This window comes from Rattus norvegicus, chromosome 13 (genome assembly GCF_036323735.1).
Source record: "Rattus norvegicus strain BN/NHsdMcwi chromosome 13, GRCr8, whole genome shotgun sequence".
NCBI lineage: Eukaryota > Metazoa > Chordata > Mammalia > Rodentia > Muridae > Rattus > Rattus norvegicus.
Genome location: NC_086031.1, coordinates 61,357,325 through 61,376,188, shown reverse-complemented (window position 1 = coordinate 61,376,188; position 18,864 = coordinate 61,357,325). Strand labels below are relative to the sequence as shown.

The 18,864-nt window shown below is 35.3% G+C and overlaps 1 protein-coding gene and 1 long non-coding RNA gene across 5 annotated transcripts in view; one reads left to right on the top strand and one right to left on the bottom strand.

Moving 5' to 3' along the window:
- Nucleotides 1-5,608, top strand: part of LOC120096273 (uncharacterized) — a 56,159-nt gene extending 50,551 nt beyond the window's left edge. The window contains exons 3-4 of the long non-coding RNA XR_005492529.2: nt 3,730-3,877; nt 4,441-5,608. This is a non-coding gene — a long non-coding RNA (uncharacterized LOC120096273). The remainder of the gene's footprint in view (nt 1-3,729; nt 3,878-4,440) is intronic.
- The window catches only part of Brinp3 (BMP/retinoic acid inducible neural specific 3), a 432,918-nt gene that overhangs the window by 20,856 nt on the left and 393,198 nt on the right, over nt 1-18,864 (bottom strand). The window lies entirely within an intron of this gene.

The window sequence follows — 18,864 nt, the reverse complement described above, 5'->3', positions numbered from 1 at the left end:
AATTAGTTCGATAGATCAAAACCATGTCCCTCAGCTTTTAAAATGTAGGGAAGAAGTAAGACGTTCCAGAATATTATTAAAATTATCTGAAAACTTTTCCAAGGTCAGTACTGCTTGGGTTGAAACCTGAAAGTACACAAAATGATGTCTGTTTTCTTGTTTTCTGTTTGTTTTAAATTCAGCATGGATTTTTTTGTTTTCTTTTGTTTTTTGGCTTTGTCTATACATACTACATGATGCTATTGTTCTTGACATATTGGCATAATAATGAGAATGTGGATTTAAAGTCAGGGGAAGATATTCTAAATTTAGATATAATGATACTAATGTGAATGAAGAATAGGATATAGAAATAATTGACTACTAGGAATATTAGGAATTTCATCTACATAATAGCCAATGTTGTATTTCGTGTATATTTATAAATCATTATTTGCACTAAAAATTTATATGTAGTTCTGTGTTATAAGAGAAGAATGAAAAAAAAAACAAGGACTATGTAGTAAATAATTTAATCTCACCAATGTTTTACCTTATTCTAGGGAAGAGAAATCTGTGTGCTCTTAACAGAATTTGGATCTTTATAAGAAATGTTTTTCTCATCAATTTAGTTTAGCCCAACATATATCACTTCAGTAAATGATCTGAAGTGCAGCTTCTTCCCAGTCCTCTAAATGGAAAGAAACATGTTGCTATACATCACTGTTTTAAGTTGTTTCGTTCAGAATTGTGCTGAAGCCTTACATTTCCCAAGAAAGAACCAAGGATTAAATCAAACCCGCAACATTCAATTCAGTATTCACAGCACAGCTCTTCATGTCAAAAGAAAATAACACACTGGGCTTTTTTCTTCATACAAGCATCAAAGAGTACAGACTTTCTGTTATAAGAAATTTCAATTGAAGAGCTCTGTCGCACAGCTTGGTAGGTCACAGCCATGCTAATTTCGTTGTGAAAATGATTTGAGTAACGGCACATTTATCAAGACATCATATTGTTTACCCTTAGCAGACACTAGCCCTGTCCACCCAACATTATAAAACTTAAAAGGTATTAAACATGACTCAGCCAAATATTTTTTTTCCTTTCTGTTTCTTACTATACTTCTTTTTAAACACAGTCTTCTGTTAAATTTCTTCAATCACGTATGTAAAATGCTTTAAATCCTATTGCTATTAATGGAGAGCATGTTCATGAAGGTGCGAAGTGTGGTTTTAACCAAGTTCAAAACCTTTTTTGTAATTCTTATTGTGTAGTAGTCATAAGAGGGTATTAATAGATTAACATTTCATTTCTTGAAATTTACTGAGTATTGTTTATGTATCAACTCCACATTAATATAGCTGGTTGAAAAAATATTTAAAATTAAGGGAAATATTTTGTCACTTATAAGCAGAGATTAGAAATAAGAACAGGTTTCTTAATTCCAGCACAGAATAAAATGAAGGTATACATTATACCCTGTGGCAAACGTAATGGCCAGATGGTGAACAGACTTGAGATCTAGAGTGGACCCAGCCTTGGTTAGTTCACAGACATTATAAACATTTAATTTGAGGAGGTATCACTTATTTTTGTGGATGTGCTGTCCTTTCTTTGTCATAAAGTTAACTTGTCGTTGATTTGTGTTTGTGTACATGAGAGTGTGTGCATCCTCTAATGTGTCCACGTGTAAATTAATATGATGTAAAGAAGAGGTATTCAACTGAAGTATATTTGGAGTTATAAGCAAATGCTATCCTACCTAACATGAAAAGGCCTGTTGTTTTTAAGAGAACTTAGTCTCCTAACTGCTTACCTTTCTCTCATACCCCTAAATTGTTCTTTCATTACGCCAACTAAGTTTATGCTGTACTATTATTAAATTACTTTGTTCCTTGAACCTTTTCAATTCTGTAGAAAACTATAAAATTCTGTTTTTTCCTAGACAATAGTTATATTAGACCTAAAAATATCACACATTTTTACAACATAGGAGACAGGAAATTTAAACTTTAGTTAATAAGAGTTTGTTAATGCTTTGCAAGTGAAAGTATGAATATTCTTCTCTTTTCAAGTATTTCAGAAATGAATTTGCCTGTGTGTGTACACTGAACCTTTCAAGAAAAAAACTGAAGGATTAATAGCACCAAAATGATTTCATGTTATTCTTTATATGAACTTCTATGCACCTTATTAGACTAAACATGAGAGACCTTGGAGCAATCTCTAAAGCTGTTTTGTTTTAACTTCTGGTACTGCTCTCAGCTTGCATATGAACTCCTTATCCACTCTGGTTATGTTCCATTCTCTCTGGTTTGAAATCTGATATTGGAAGTAAGTACTTGTCTCAATAGGCATTAGCATTCATTGCTTTCTACTCATAGACTCCCTTGGGCATCTATAAAGCTTCTTTACTACACCTAAATATTTGTAAATTGGCATTTTAATAAATGATACATTATCTACCATCCCTTTCCACAGCTACTGTCGATTCAAACTCTCTTTGCTACCTCTCCAAATTCTTTTTCTCATTGAGCAGTTAAAAAAAAAGATTTTTTTAAGGAAACAGTTTCACTAAGGTTCCAATTATTATGATAACATATTTTATCTTAATTATTCATGACTGTATTCCTTACTAAAGTATCTTGTTAATAGCATTCACTCTATAGATTATACTAAAATATAGGAAGTAACTGTAAAAAATTGTAAACAGCATAATTTGTCAATATAAGTAAATATAATCTATTGAGTTTTGCTTTGTTGAATTTCCTAAACATTCTTTTATGTACAGTGGAGTCAGTTTTCAGAAAGTAGATACATTTTTGCTAAAATAATGTCCTGTATCTTATCTTGATTTCATCCAACTGTAGAGTGTACTCGTCAATCATCAGTTATTCACTTTATACTGCTTTCCCTTTCTAACAGTTTTGGTGTTTAAAATTAGAATTTAGTTGGCAAAGAGCTTTAGAATAAAGCAAGTGTATGATGAAATGAAAGAAACATCAGCACTCTAGATTTTTTTCTCATGTAAAATTAAGCAATATCTGGATATCAGTTCTTATAGCATGTTCTGTACAGCACTCACTGCCTCCATAATGAAAAGTTAAGAATGTTACTGTACTCAATATTGATATACTTGTATTGTAAGAACTTATGAGTGTTATTTTCCATAGCCAAATTAATAAAACATAGGAGGAAAGAAAAAACATACTGACATGTATATATATATACATATATATATATATAATTTAATAATTTAAAAAATAATCTAAAGTTAAGCAATTATGGAAACATAAGGCTAAGGACACCTTCATTATGGTTAGTATCCCTAATGCAGAAAATGTTAAAGAATCTCCAAGGCTGTACTTTCCTTGAACAAGTTGGAGTGGACTCCTTGTCAGTCTGAGATGTCCACGATATTGCTAGGAGTTCTAACAGGTGACAGATGTTTCTTGGTTCTTTTTTTTTTTTTTTTCGGAGCTGGGGACCGAACCCAGGGCCTTGCGCTTCCTAGGCAAGCGCTCTACCACTGAGCTAAATCCCCAACCCCATGACAGATGTTTCTTATACACATTTAGAATTTATAAATATTTATTCTTATATCATAGATAAATATACACATCTAACAAAATACACCTTCACCTAAGGCCCCGGCTTTTTAATCAAAAGGGTTCAGAAATATTGTCAAAGTCTGATGATAAGGCTGTGATATGTGTCTCCTTGTAATGTTAGAATTTACATCCACAGTGTGTCACCACCATGACTCCCACAACATGAGCTGAACAAGAAATAGAGGAATGGACATGTCAAAGTCGAAGAGGAAAAACTCATGGGGCTTCAACTCCACACAAACAGAACTATAGGCAACTGCGGAAAGCTGTGAAAGGGAGAGGAGGTCTGTCCCAGAGAAGAGTATACCATACTGATTGGCTATCCATTGGCAAATAGGCAACTCTGAAAACATACATACAAATAACAAATGTGGGATGACAAGGTTGTATTTAGTAGTATATATGTACATGTATATAACATTTATGAAAATGTGTATGCAAATATTTATATGCAAATATTTGCATACAATACTAATTAAAGAAGAGGCCAATGACCGGAAATGAGAACAAAGTAGGTATTTGGGAGGGGTTGGAGGAGGATGGGTAAGACAGAAATATTATAATTATAATCTTAAAAGTTTAGAGTTAAAAGGAAGGAATAATTCACTTCCTATCTCTGATATCATGTTGAATAAAGTGAACAAAAATGTCCATATCTCAACATTTTCCCTGTTTATATCTACTTTCTTGTACATTGTCAAGAAAGTAAGATTTGGATGTATGTGTGCTTCTTTGAGAAATCCCCTGAGTAAGAAAGCCAGGCAATTTATCTCCCAAAGTTCAAGACCATATGAGGAGTTTTGATAACTTCATTAATTCATTGATTCCATTCTTATTTTTATTTCAGATTATTGAAGATATTTGTGTGTGCTCTCTGCTGTGCAGTGTAATGTAAAATCAGGGAAAAGATGAAGATGTTCTCAAAATCTAGGCATGGTGCTGCTTACACTTGGTAGTTTTGTCTAAATCCTGTGGTACAATGTATTCTGGCAGCATTAGATTTATCATTAGAATTAATGCCATGGACCTCCTGAAAATATACTAATTGAAACTGTATGCCTTTTGCAAAAGTGGTTAAAAGCTACCATTAATGGCTGTACATTGATCGAAGTTGACAAGCTCTGCTCTTAGAACTAAAGGCTCTAACAAATAATATGTAGCCCAGTCAAGTGGGAATACACAAATTTCAGATATACTGTGACATGTCACACGCCCTTGGAAATTAGCTTTCAAAGTGGTATGTCAACATCAATTTTCATAGTTTTGTAATATCTCTAATCATAACCAATGGGGTTAGATGAAAACACCTGCTGTTCTTTCTGTTATTTGTTTGGAAAATTAGATTCAAAGTAGCATGACTACTATATAACAGATCCTCACTCTGGGATAAAGTGTCCTCAAGTGTTCTTGCAATGTCAGCGGTTGGTGTAAACATAGCATTCTAACGAGACTAAAGACAATTTCAAATGAACACATTTGCATTACCTTTCTTAATAGACTTTCTAACTCAAAATCAAGTGAGAAAAATATGAGTTTTTATTTATGAAGTAGCTACCTGAGTAGAAATTCAGGAACAGATTGAAGCCACAAAATATTTTCCTATTTGCATGTGAAACAGATTTGATTTAGCTTAATGAATTGTAGTGCTTCATTCTTTAAATTTCTGTTAAATTACAAACTCCAATTTTTCTGCATGAATGTAAAAGTAGTTGTTAAGGTATGAGGCCACAAAAATTTTAAAAGTTAATCAAAATTTTTAAAAGAATCATTTATCTAAATTAAGTTACATTTGGTGAAGTGCAGTCATTAGTTTTACTATTTAAACTCCTTGTGCAAAATATCATTGACATTTACAACATGTCTTAACAGAATTTGAAAATCATTTTTTCTGTACTGCTTTGTTACAGGTTAGAGCTAAGAATCTCATGTAATTTAATAATAATCATCGTGTTATTTTAACACATTCATATTTGTGTAATGATCATCTGCCACTACAAATAAAGTATATGTAACAATACACACAATGTGTTCATAACATATTAAGTTATTAGTATAATAAGTAATTATTTGAAATCTGAACAAATATGGTGACTTTATTCATTTATGTAAAATACCAAGTAGGCATGATTTGGTTAAATAGTTTCACCCACACAAATTTTATTACAAACATTTACTTCCACTTTCCACATTTTTAGTTGAACATGTTTAGTAGTTTAGATGCATCTTTAAGAACTCATGATATTTTACATTGATATATATTGCTAGTATTTCTCAATGTGTGTTAAACAATCTAGTGTTAAGAAAGATAATTTAACTCATCAAACCGTAATTAATCTTCTGTCTCACAATAAAAATAACAACAATCTATTGGTAAGGATCCCTTAAACTCAAGTAAATATTTAATTACCTTTTTTATTATAAAATGTTTTATTTAAATTTTTAAATTAAGGTCTCAAACAGATCATAAATGGGTTTGTTAGGTTGTTATAAACTGTCAGGCTTATTCAGTGATTGTTTCTTTTCTTTTCTTTTCTTTTCTTTTCTTTTTTTTTTTTACTTCATTGCCATCTCACTCTTTGAAGAAATGTAGTTGGTTATGTAAAATTGCCCCCTCTTATGGGTATAGATTTTAGAATGCTTATGATGATAGAATGCTTCCATATTTCTAATTAACAATCTAGAAATAGAAATTTACTAAGATTGCATTTTGGGAGGAGTGTGTGAATCTTTATGAATTCTTACCATTTGTTTTAAATTAGCTCTGCTATTGACTGTGTTATACATGTAATATGATTGTAGAAGTCAGTTACTAGAAATGGAAAGGCTTAAGAAGGGGTGAGAGTAGTGGTGAGTCATGGACTTAGGGTTAAGTGGAGTAGGTTAACCAAACTGAAGAAAAATGACAATGCCATATTTAGAATATAAGCCAATAAAAAGATACATTTTTAAAAGAAAATTCAAATAGAGTTAATCAAAATGGGTGGATAATTCTACTCTCTGAAGGCAGGTGGCATTTAATGAAATAGTATGTATAATACTATTCAGTAAATTGATAGGGAGTCCCTGGGTGTGTCCTAAATACTAGAGTTTCTTGCCATTATTCTGGATTGCACATCAGAACTAAATGATAATTCACTAGTGCTGCACCATGTGGGGCAGTAGACAGAGATCTAAAGCTGAAACTGGTCAGCAAGTTTCCTTTAGCTGGCTAGATTTTATAGTGCTAGAAGAGTAATGGAAGATATTCAGGGACAAAATATAAAAGTCATCCATAATTACTTGTTTATAGAAAAACACATTTTCTTTCTGAGATACTATATTGTTAAACAGTCATAATTTTACATATAAAGCCATTTTTACATCTGGGAAAAGTAGTAAGTTAAACAATGACATATACTAGAGTCAACATTAAACGTGGTAGATTTTAAAAGAACTCCAACATTTAGAAAGGTAAATGATGTTCTCAGTCAAGGTGAAAATTCTGTACAATGAAACTGTACATGGAAAGGTGAACAAATCAGGAAAACAGCAAAAGTTGGAAACTGTCTGGAAAGGCCACAGAACAAGCTGGATTTCTAGTTTGTTCTGCTCATGGTAGAAAGCTACAATCATCATGGCTTCTACAAGTTGCTCCTTATAATGTAACTTTAAGAAGAGAATTAAATAGCATAATAATATAAGCTAAAACACAAAAGGTCTGTTTAGTAACATATGAAGCATAATTTAATAATACTGTGTATAGAATTAATGAACTTGATGCACAGAATAAAACAAATTGTACTCTATAAAAAAAAAGAACAAGGGTTTCAGATGTAGCTCAGTACTAGAACACATGAATGGAAGAAGGTGAGTACTCACTTTAATCTACTTCATCCCCATCAAAGAAAGAATAGCACATTAATGGAACAAAAAGATCAAATCATAATGAATGCCCCAAAACTTCAAAATCAATATCTACGAAAATGTTTGAATAAAATTGGATTGTGGAGGTACAAAGAAAATCATATCCACAAATGTTACATCATTGTTTTGATCTCTCAAAGTAGCAATATATGAAAATATAGACAATTTTAAGGAGTTCAATTATGGAAAACATATTTAAGCAAACATATTTAAGCAAGAAATGCTTTTATAAAGTTGTGATTATATGTCAGGCAACGTTTTAGATAACATTGTGTGGAGAGAGTGGGAATGGAAGCATTAGGATGCAAATTAAATCTTTTAAAATTACATGTTCTTAGTATACCAGAAATTCATAATCATATAATATATGTCATATAAAATAAAAGCCAATCTATGCCACTTTTTTCAGGAGTTTTACAAATATGAAGTATGTGTACTGAAATAACCATCAGAGATAGTACCGAAAGGAAGGACACAAAACAGAACAGCAGAAGACAGTGGTAGAACAGACCTATAGTAGAAAATTTCATGTACACAGGCAGTAAGGAGGACAGGGTTGTTGATGCTTCAGTTCAACTCCCTATCTTCTCAAGCATCCTCCCTATAATAAGTCGCACCAACTTCAAAATGCACAATGACAAATACTTCTATTTACTCATATTTTTATTATTTCCATTGTCCGTTCTATAAAGTCTTAACTCACAAATGTGTTCATTGATATATTAAATATTAACATTTGAAACATAAATCTAGATATGAATTCAATACTAGGTTGGTGGAATAGCTTCTCCTGTTAAATTTATTGTAAGATTTTCAGATTATGACTATATTTATAAATAGAAGGTTGTGGCACTAAGCAGCCTGACACATCAGGTTTACTCCCATTCTCCTACTACATCCATCAAACCTGAAACTCATGAACTATACAGGTTACCTTGCATTCCCTCACCTATCTTCCCTCCTGATTGATGAGTTCTCTGGGCCAAGTCAAGCTTCCATGAGACCTTTATTCTCTTGCCATCTCTCTACCCATCCTCATCAGCCCTTAGCTTCATAAACCATTCAGACCTACAAGTTCAGAAACATAAAAACCTGCAGGTTTAGAAACATATAGCCAAAGGAAATCAGTCAGAGGTCTGTGGCACCAGGATCATCAAGACTTAGTGCCCTTCCAATACCTACGACAAGAAAAACATCCAAGGATCAAAACCATCCAGATGGCTAAAAGCCCTCAAAGGAAAGAAAGAAAGAAAGAAAGAAAGAAAGAAAGAGAGAGAGAGAGAAAGAAAGAAAGAAAGAAAGAGAGAGAAAGAAAGAAAGACAGGAAGGAAGGAAGGAAGAAAGGAAGAAAGAAAGAAAGAAAACAATACATTGAATCAAGAAAACAAAGACCTGCTTTTTATTGTTGATTGTTTTGTTTTGTTTTTGAAAAAAAATCAGTAAGAAAGAAAAATCCTAAGCAAAATAATCAAGACACAGAGAGACAGAATCAAAAAAAAAAATCAGTAGTGAAGAGGGAGACAACAACAGACACCTAGAAAATTCAAATAATTATTAGGTCTTACTTCAAAAGTCTGTATTCTGCCAAAAAGCTCAAATTACCCAAGATGCAATCCACAGGAAGCTCAAGAAGAAGAATGATCAAAATGCGGTTGCTCCCACTCCTTCTTAAAAGGGGAAAAATATCCATAGGAGGAGATATGGAAGGAAAGTTTAGAGCAACAACTCAAGGAATGGCCATTCAGAGCCTGACCCACATGTGCCCCATATATATATGGGGCCACCAAACCATATAAGATTGACAAAGCTAGAAAATGCATGCTGAACGGGACCAAATATAGATCTCTCCTGACAGGCACATCCAGAGCATATCCAATACAGAGGTCAGTGCTAGCAGCAAACCACTGAACTGAGAATAGGATGCCCCTTGGCGGAATTAGAGGAAGTATTGAAAGAATTGAAGGAGCTTGCAACCCGATAAAAACAATGCCAACCAACCAGAGCTTCCAGGGACTAAACCACTAAGGAAAAACTATACATGGACTGACCCAGGGCTCCAACTGCATAAGTAGCCTGTTGGGGAAGCACGGAAAGGAGAAGCCCTTGATCCTGCCAAGTTTGGACCCCCAGTGCAGGGGAATATGGGAGGTGGACAATAAGGGAAATGCATCGAGGGAATACCCATATGGGGGAGGGGGAAAGGAGAAAATAGGGGATTATAGACAGGAAACCGGGAAGGGGAATAACGTTTCAAATGTAAGTAAAGACATATATTTAATAAAATATTTTAAAAAGCCTATACTCCACAAAATCAGAAAATCTTAATGAAATGAATTATATTCTAGTTAGATATCACTTACCAAAGTTAAATCAAGTTCAGGTAAACTATTTAAACAGTCCCTTAACCCCTAAATAAATAGAAACAGTTACTAAAGTCTCCCAACTAAGAAAAAAAAATCCCAGGGCCAGATCTAACAGACTTTCAAGAAGAGCTAATCCCAATAATCACAAAATAGAAACAGAAGGAACACGGCCATGCTCATTCTATTAGTCAACAATCACCCTGATACCTAAACAATACAGTGACACCAAAAGAAAGAAAACGTAAGAACAATTTCTCTTATGAGCACTGATGCAAAGACACTCAATAAAATACTCTCATACCAAATCCAGAAGCACAAAACATTTCATTCAGCAAGAACACGTAGTCATCATGCCAGTGACACAGGGGTGACTCAATATATAACATTGTTCAACACAATCTACCATATAAACAAACAGAAAGAAAAAAAATCTAATGACTAACTCACTAGATGCTGAAAAAGGCTTTGATAAAATCCAACATCACTTCATAATAAAGGTACCAGAGAAATCAGGGATACCTGTACATAATCAAAACAGAAACCAAACAGAGACATAGTGAAACTAACAGAAGTTATGAAGCAAACCGATTTAACAGATATCTATAGGACATTTCATCCTAAAACAAAGAGACCCCATATGAACAACAATGACAACCAACCAGAGCTTCCAAGGACTAAGCCACTACCCAAAGACTATACATGGACTGACCCTGAGCTCCAACCTCATAGGTAGCAATGAAAAGCCTAGTAAGAGCACCAGTGGAAGGGGAAGCCCTTGGTCCTGCCAAGACTGAACCCCCAGTGAACGTTATTGTTGGGGGGAGGGCGGTAATGGGGGGAGGATGGGGAGGGGAACACCCATACAGAAGGGGAGGAGGTGGGGTTAGAGGGATGTTGGCCCGGAAATCAGGAAGGGGAATAACAATCGAAATGTAAATAAGAAATACTCAAGTTACTAAAGATAAAAAAATCACTTGGAAGGGTGAATAAACTGTGATAAGGGCAGATGATGGGAGGGAACTAGGAAGGAAGAAGTTGGTTCTGAAAATGGGGTGTTCAGGATCAGGTGTGGGGAAGGACAAGGAAGATGGATCAATGATCTCAAAAATTACAGGGAAATCTTCACCTGATGGGGATGAAGTGGGGACATCTCCAGAATGAGGCAGAGACCTAGACAAGGGAGTTATCTAAGAATCAATAGGTGTGAACTTATCTGTGACTCATAACATTGCAGATATGAAACTTGATAAGGCTACTTCCTGTTGCCAGGCTGGAACCCTAATGGAGCAATATAGAAACCAACCCATCACAAAAATTTCAACCCAAAATTTATCCTGTCTACAAAAATTGCAGGCACTGGGGATGGAGCAGAGATGGAGAGACTGGCCAAGCAATAACCAGCCCAAGTTGAGACTCATCCTGTGGTCAAAGCACCAAACTCGGACACTGTTAATGATACTTGTTATGCTTGCAGACAGGAGCGTGCTGTCTTCTGAGAGACTCCACCCAGCAGCTGACTCAGACAGAAACATAGACCCAAAGCCAAACAGTGGATGCAGCTTTGGAACCTCTTTTGTAAGAATATGAGGAAGGATTGCAACCACCAAAGATGATAACTCAACAGCGAGACCAAGAGAGTCAACGAACCTGGGCCCTTGGGGATATCAGAGTCTGAACCACTAACCAAAGAATATAAAGGGTTGGGCCTAGGCGTCCCCACACATATGCAGCAGATGCTACGCTTCTTCTTCAAGTGGGTCCCAAACAACTGGAACAGCAGCTATCCCAAAAGTTGTTACCCATACATGGGACATGATCTAGATGGGCTGCTTGTTTGGCCTCACTGGAGAGGAAGTTTCTAGCCTTGAATAGAATTGAACTGCCATGTTTGGGGGATATTTAGTGGGCCCCCACCTGCTCAAAGGAGAAGAGGAGGGGTACATGGGGGAAATATTGTGGGAGAGATTGAGTGGGAAGGGGCAGTGAGCAGGATGTAGAGTGAATAATAAAAAATTAAGATAAAATTAAAAAAATAAAGTAAACAGAATCTTGCATGTTTGCTAATGCGTAGATGAGGACAAACACTACTGAGTAGACTCTAAATTAAGTATTTTTCTACTTATATGTTAGGTGACAGCAAATGGATAAACATGGTAAGGAAGCTACATGACAGTATACCGAGATATTGTAATAATGAAGCTTAAGTTATGAATCCCAAATTCTTAGCAGCTACCACGAGTTTAAAAATCTTGAGAAATCAAATATCTACTTATAAAGCCACACAATATGTGACCATTACTTTCAGCAGGTCATCCTTAGAAATCAGTGGAGATTCTGTTTTACAGACATTTGAGTGATGTTTGGTTCCAGTCATAGAATGCACAGTCTTAGCATTTATCTAAGTAAGTACAATGCCTAGTATTAAAAATTATAATCAATAATAGTATAAATAGTAATACATGCAGGTAGTACTAAGTTTGACACACAGATGACACTAGGAAAACTCTCTTCCAGGCACAGTGGAACTGTTACACATATTACCCTACAAAGTCTGTTATAATATGCACAATATTTTTAGAGACAAGCGAGATGGGTACCAGCAATATGAGGGAGATAGGCACTTGGATAAGAGTTCCATTCTTATAGAAGAATTGATGATTTTCTCGAATTGAAAAGGAGTTTTCTCTGAAATTGTTGAAACTTTAACCTTACTATCCTCTATCTCTCTATTTTCTTCTAAGCATTACCTCATTATGCTTACTGCCGTAAGTTGGTTTAAATCATTTTCTTGTTTATATAGTTGTATAAAGCTATCAAGCTTTGCTTGAGTTCCAGCCTTATGTTAATGGATACAGTGAATGAAGAATTTCCAAATTGTCTTCAGTTTTCTTATTGCTTTCAGATTCTGAAGTCATTTAAAATATGTAGGCACTATATGTAGTTTATGCTCATATATCCCTAAATTAACCTAAATTTTTAGAGCTGATGGGACAGCTTTTGTTTTCCTTTTTGTAGTACAGACGAATTTACAGGATATAGAATCTGTTTAGTGGATATTTATTGACAGTGAAAATAACAACAGTGATACATTATGGCATTTAAATAAATCATTCCAATTTAAATCACTGGGAACAATTTTAGAAGGAGCGTTTATCTATTGTATGCATTTAAGAGGCAGATTCGGAGCATGAAGCATTATGTGTAACACTGTGGTAGACAGACTAAATCGGCATCATTTCATTGCTGATTCTAGAAATGGAGAAGGGAAAATTGATGTTGGAAGGAGAGGAGATTGTAGTTGTTTTGTGCAATTATTGTACATTTTCATGAGCTCAACTCTGTGGCTAAGAAAACCCTGAATTAGTGTTTATATTTAACTAAAATCTTTGCAGATACAGGGATTGGCTTCTTGAACATCACAAGAAAATATATTCCTCAGAGTGTCGTGAAGGTGACTAAGAAAATTAATTAGATCAGCATTCACAAAGTACCATGAGTCAGACAATCATGGAAATTAGAGCAAGATAGGACCTTGGAGATCACCTTGTTCAACACCTTCATTGGCAGATGAGGAAATTGAAACCAGGTTGGCAAGGATAATTTCCCAAGGTCGCAGAGATAATTAGAAGGAGAACAAGGCCTCAGACATGAGTATTCAAAGTCTTAACTAGAGTCCTTTTTGCACCATAAAGGTCACAGTTCTTCAAGGTTTAAAAATGAACTAGAACAAAGAGTCTAGTCATTGAGTACCAAAAGCAAGTGAGATTGATTATAAATGCAAATCATAAAACATATCAATTTGTGAAGACTCTAAGTGTTCTACATCTATTTTTTTAATTTAAATGCTTTTAAGAAATATCTACTTCTCCTTGGAGAGTATGTGGTACATTTTCTTCTAACTGTTATAAGCAACAGGACCTTGTTGATAATGATGTACAAGTAATGTGATTAAGACAGCCAGAGGACAAAATTGATTTCTGCACAGTTCATCTGACTATATCTCAAGGAATTTGCTATATTTTAAGAAAAAGAATGTAACATTTGACAAATGAAATTACAATGATATGAGAATATAGACACTAAAACTTGTTTAATAACATTTGTCTGAATTTTACTTTTTAGGATAGCACAAGGACAGTCAGCCAATGGGCAAATAGTCTAAGCTTTTTCTGCAGTGGCAATTATCTAAGGATAACTTAAGGTGTCTACTGCATTATATAGTCAGCTCGGGACCAAAATTTCATTAAAAAAAAAGCAGGACTGTCAGAACTATAGTGGTAGATGAAATCTGTTCTACATGGTCTAAAATCCATCTGCTTGGAAGACCTCGATCAACAGAAAGATGTACAAGGACTCCCTAACGAAGGAACCCACTTACAGCCTGACCCTCTTACTCATATGTAAGAGAAATATTGTAAGAGAGATATTTCTCTTTACACATGTTAGCATTTCAGTCCTTTTTGTCACATGTTAGCATATGCTTAATAAAAAGCTGACATTGATTTGACTGGTAGAATTAAGTGTTAACAAAAGACAATGATATAAGCAGAATTCTGGATTCAATTGTGAGTCTTTGACCTCATGTGGATTGTAGTTATTCCAGAATAACCATGTACAACCATGCTTATAATATTATATTTTTGCATTACACTGATTTCATTTGAACAAATACTTGGATGTGACTGTGCTACAGTATTTCTTCATATTGGGTCCATGGAAGGAACTACCAAATCATAGAAAGCTATAGGCCAGGATCCCTTTCCAGAGATTCTGCGAAAACCTTTTTTCCCGTTTGTGTTTCTGGTTTCTACCTATAAACACATCACTGCAGGCATCAGGAGCTGTAATTGATCTGTAAGCCTATCTACATTCTACCTCAATATTACAAGTTTCTTCCTCAGCAGTGAAATGATACTCAATGTCATTGCCTATACTGTTCACCATTGTGCATACATATGTAGTTTTATGGACCCATTATGTATTTGTCAAATATTACCTCCTGAGAGAGATTTTCTTAGAGAGGATCTCTCCACATTTGTAGGTGTTTCATAAATTTTAATGTCACGTGAAATTGCCTCTACATTTATTTATTGCTTATGGACCTACATTTTCTTTTTCTTTTTAAAAATGTACCTAACAGCATGTGATGGAATTCTTCAAGTTAGAACATAGACAAACATTGTGATTTAGTAGTATTCCCGGGATGGTGAAATAACAAATCTTAATCAGTTATTCTAATAACCCTCAAAAGAATCACAGGAGTGAAGTATTCTAATTTGAGCATAAAGAGTAAATTTATTTATATCTCAAATTGGTGAATCATAACTTCAATTAATCTTGGCATTGTGTAAAAATGTGAGTGAATTATTAAATTACATAATTTAAAGTCAATTAATTGAAATACTAATTGATATATTTAACACCATTTCAAATTAACTTCTTTTTATTCCTGAGATAAACAGGTAGTGATAGTTTTTTAAATTATTCTAATTCTATTTTATTAACATATATTAATAATTAATTGTGATTGATTTTATAAATATAAAACAGATAAATCACATTAATTCCTACTACAATTATTTTTTTTTTATGAAATGGAACATTAGCGGTTTCTCAGAAAACTGGGAATAGTGGCAGGTATACTACTCCTGGAAATATACCAAAATGATGTCCCATTACACCACAGGGACACTTCTTCAACTATGTTTATAGCAGCTTTATTTGTAATAGCCAGAAACAGTAAACAACTTAGATGTCTATGAACTGAAGAATGGATACAGAAAATGTGCTTCATTTAAACAACAGAATATTACTCAGCTATTAAAATCAAGGATATCATAAAATTTGCAGGAAATTGGACAAACTTGTGAATATCATCCTGAATGAGGTAACCGAGAGCCTCAAAGGTATACATGGTATCGTATGTATTCACTTATAAGTGAACATTAGCTATAAAGTTCAGGATAACATGCTATAATCCACAGAGCCAGAGAAACTGGGGAATAATGAATATCACTCAGAAGAGGAAACTAAATAGTCATAAAAGATGGATGAAGAGAAAGAACAGGGTAGGAAAGGAGGTGAACAGGAATATGGGGATGACAATCAGAAATGGGGAGAGGAGAGATAAGAGAGGCATGGGAGTGAGAATGAAAGTGACATGATTAGGAGAGTTGGGATATCTATGGTGACTAGCTGTACGTCTGAGTTCGGGGAGCATACAGGGAGTCTTAGGGAGAGTAAGCTTAGATTCAGACCAGAAGGGGTATAGAAACTAAAATGGTCACCTCCTACAACCAGGCTTGACTTCCAGAGGAGGGAGGGTACCATCAATCTACACACAAAACCTTCAAAAACTTTTTGTCCTGCCTACAAGATGCATAAGGGTAAAGATTGAACAGAGACTGGGAGAACAGCCAACCATAGATTGACCCAATGTGAGCCCCATCCTATATAAAGGAGACCATTCCTGTCTCTGTTAATAATACTATGCTATGCTTGTAGACAGGAAAATAGCATAACTATCTCCCGAGAGGCTTTATCCAGCAGCAGATAGAGGGAGATCCTGAGACTACAGCCAAACATCAAATTTAGCTCAGGGAGTCTTGTGGAAGAGTGGGGGATAGAGATGAGCAAGCAGGAAGGGTCAAGTACACCACAAGAAGACCAACAGAATCAACTAACCGAAGAGCATGGGGGCTCGGAGTGCCTGGGCCACCAACCAGGAAGCATGCAGGAGCTGGACCTAGGCCCCCTACATATTTTTAGCAAATGCTTAGCTTGGTGTTCGTGTGGGTCCCCTAACAAGTGGTGACAGGGTTATATCATTCTTACATGTACTACCTGGTTGGGCTTCAGTGGGAGACGATGTGCCTAGACATGCTGAGACTACATGCTCCAGGGTGGTGTCATACCCAAAATGAATTCATCTTCTCTTAGGAGAAAGAATGGGGACAATTGGGGGCTGATTTTGTAAGGTGGGCCTGGGAAGAGAGGAGGTAGTGGGGCTGTGATCTGGATGTGAAGTGAAGAAAAATTTAAAAGTTAAAAAGAGAATGATTCGTTAAAAATACATATGGTCAACAAATTGTGAAAACTTTAAACTATTTTGAAATATTTTCCATTATCTGCCTAAAAATGCAACACAGGAATTTAAAACATTTAATAACACCTATGAGGGTAGGCTTTTTCTAAGAGAGATTCATAAATATTAGTATTATCAACACGAATTTATTTTCCTTCTGTCTTCTTTCATTTTCAGTTCTGAATGCACAGATTGGTCCAATTACACTAATTTTGCTATGTTTCTCCTGCAATTACTTGAATAACTGGGGTTGCAGCAATTACAGGAACCTTCATGCTGGCCAAATGAATTACCTTACCGATCAAAAAATAATAATAGTCATTCATATCAATTCTTTTTAAAAATTGCTAAAACATAGGCAAATGGGTGGACAACTCATTCTTGTATTAGGGGTCCCTGAAATAAAGGGAGATTGAGAAGGTAAGACGGAACGTTCACATCCGATTACTACAATACAGAGTGTGTGGTAAATGACTTCTTACAGGTGGGTGGAGTTCATTTCTCTTTGTGGTATCTATATGTCAACAGAGTAAAATTGTCCACTAATAAAACATGGAGTTTCAAAACTAGTAAACTGGGATAAAACTAAATATTAAAGGCAATTACAGGACTCCTCGGTAATTTGATCCAGAAGTGAAATATGGTAGTATTGCTCTCAATCCACTGGATTAAAAAACACACTATAGGATGTAGATCGCTCCTGAGAGACACAGCCAGAATATAGCAAATACAGAGGCGAATGCCAGCAGCAAACCACTGAACTGAGAATAGGTCCCCCGTTGAAGGAATCAGAGAAAGAACTGGAAGAGCTTGAAGGGGCTCGAGACCCCAAAAGTACAACAATATCAAGCAACCAGAGCTTCCAGGGACTAAGCCACTACCTAAATACTATACATGGACTGACCCTGGACTCTGACCCCATAGGTAGCAATGAATATCCTAGTAAGAGCACCAGTGGAAGGGGAAGCCCTGGGTCCTGCTAAGACTGAACCCCCAGTGAACTAGACTATGGGGGGAGGGCGGCAATGGGGGGAGGGTTGGGAGGGGAACACCCATAAGGAAGGGGAGGGGGGAGGGGGATGTTTGCCCGGAAACCGGGAAAGGGAATAACACTTGAAATGTATATAAGAAATACTCAAGTTAATAAAAAAAAAAAAACAAAAAAAACCCACAAAAAACAAAAAAAAAAAAAAAAACACACTATAACCCAAAGTTCCTATTGTGGGAAGAATAAAATTAGGGAATGGAAACATGGATATTCAAAAGTTATTAAGGGCCACAAATAATAAGGTTATTTTCTTAAATTAAGTTCTATAGAGACTCTTTTGTGCAATGTGAGGAAGTCTCCCCTGTCAAGAAAATGCTGTTGACCTATAAGCATAGGAAGGAAGTGAGCAGGGGAGATGCTCCATTACAGAGACAGGATTTCTAGGATTGAGTATGGTGGGAGAGGAGTTTTTGTCCAAAACTCAGAGACAGGCACATGAAACTGAGAAGCAGTAACTGGACATGTGACATTTATAGAATAGAATAAATGGGTATTAAATAAGATACAACTTAGTCAAGGAATAAGTCCGAACTTATGACTTAGGCATTTATTCATGAAATAACCCCATTTAAGTGCTGCATTGGGCACAGTTGGAAGAGCCTGAGCTCATATTAGGTATTTCTGATTTTACTATAGAAATCAAAAACAATAGAAAATTGTTTGTTAAAAACAATCTGGCCGGGCAAGCTGGAATTGTTGGTGTGATGTGCTTTGTTCTGTGTTGCAGCACAAGTTCCTGAGACACAACATGTCCAAGTGGCCTTGTAAAATGCTCCAGTCCAAGTGGATCAAATACCTCCACATAAAACCGGATACACTGAAACTAATAAAAGAGAAAGTGGGGAAGATCCTTGAACACATGGGCACTGGGGA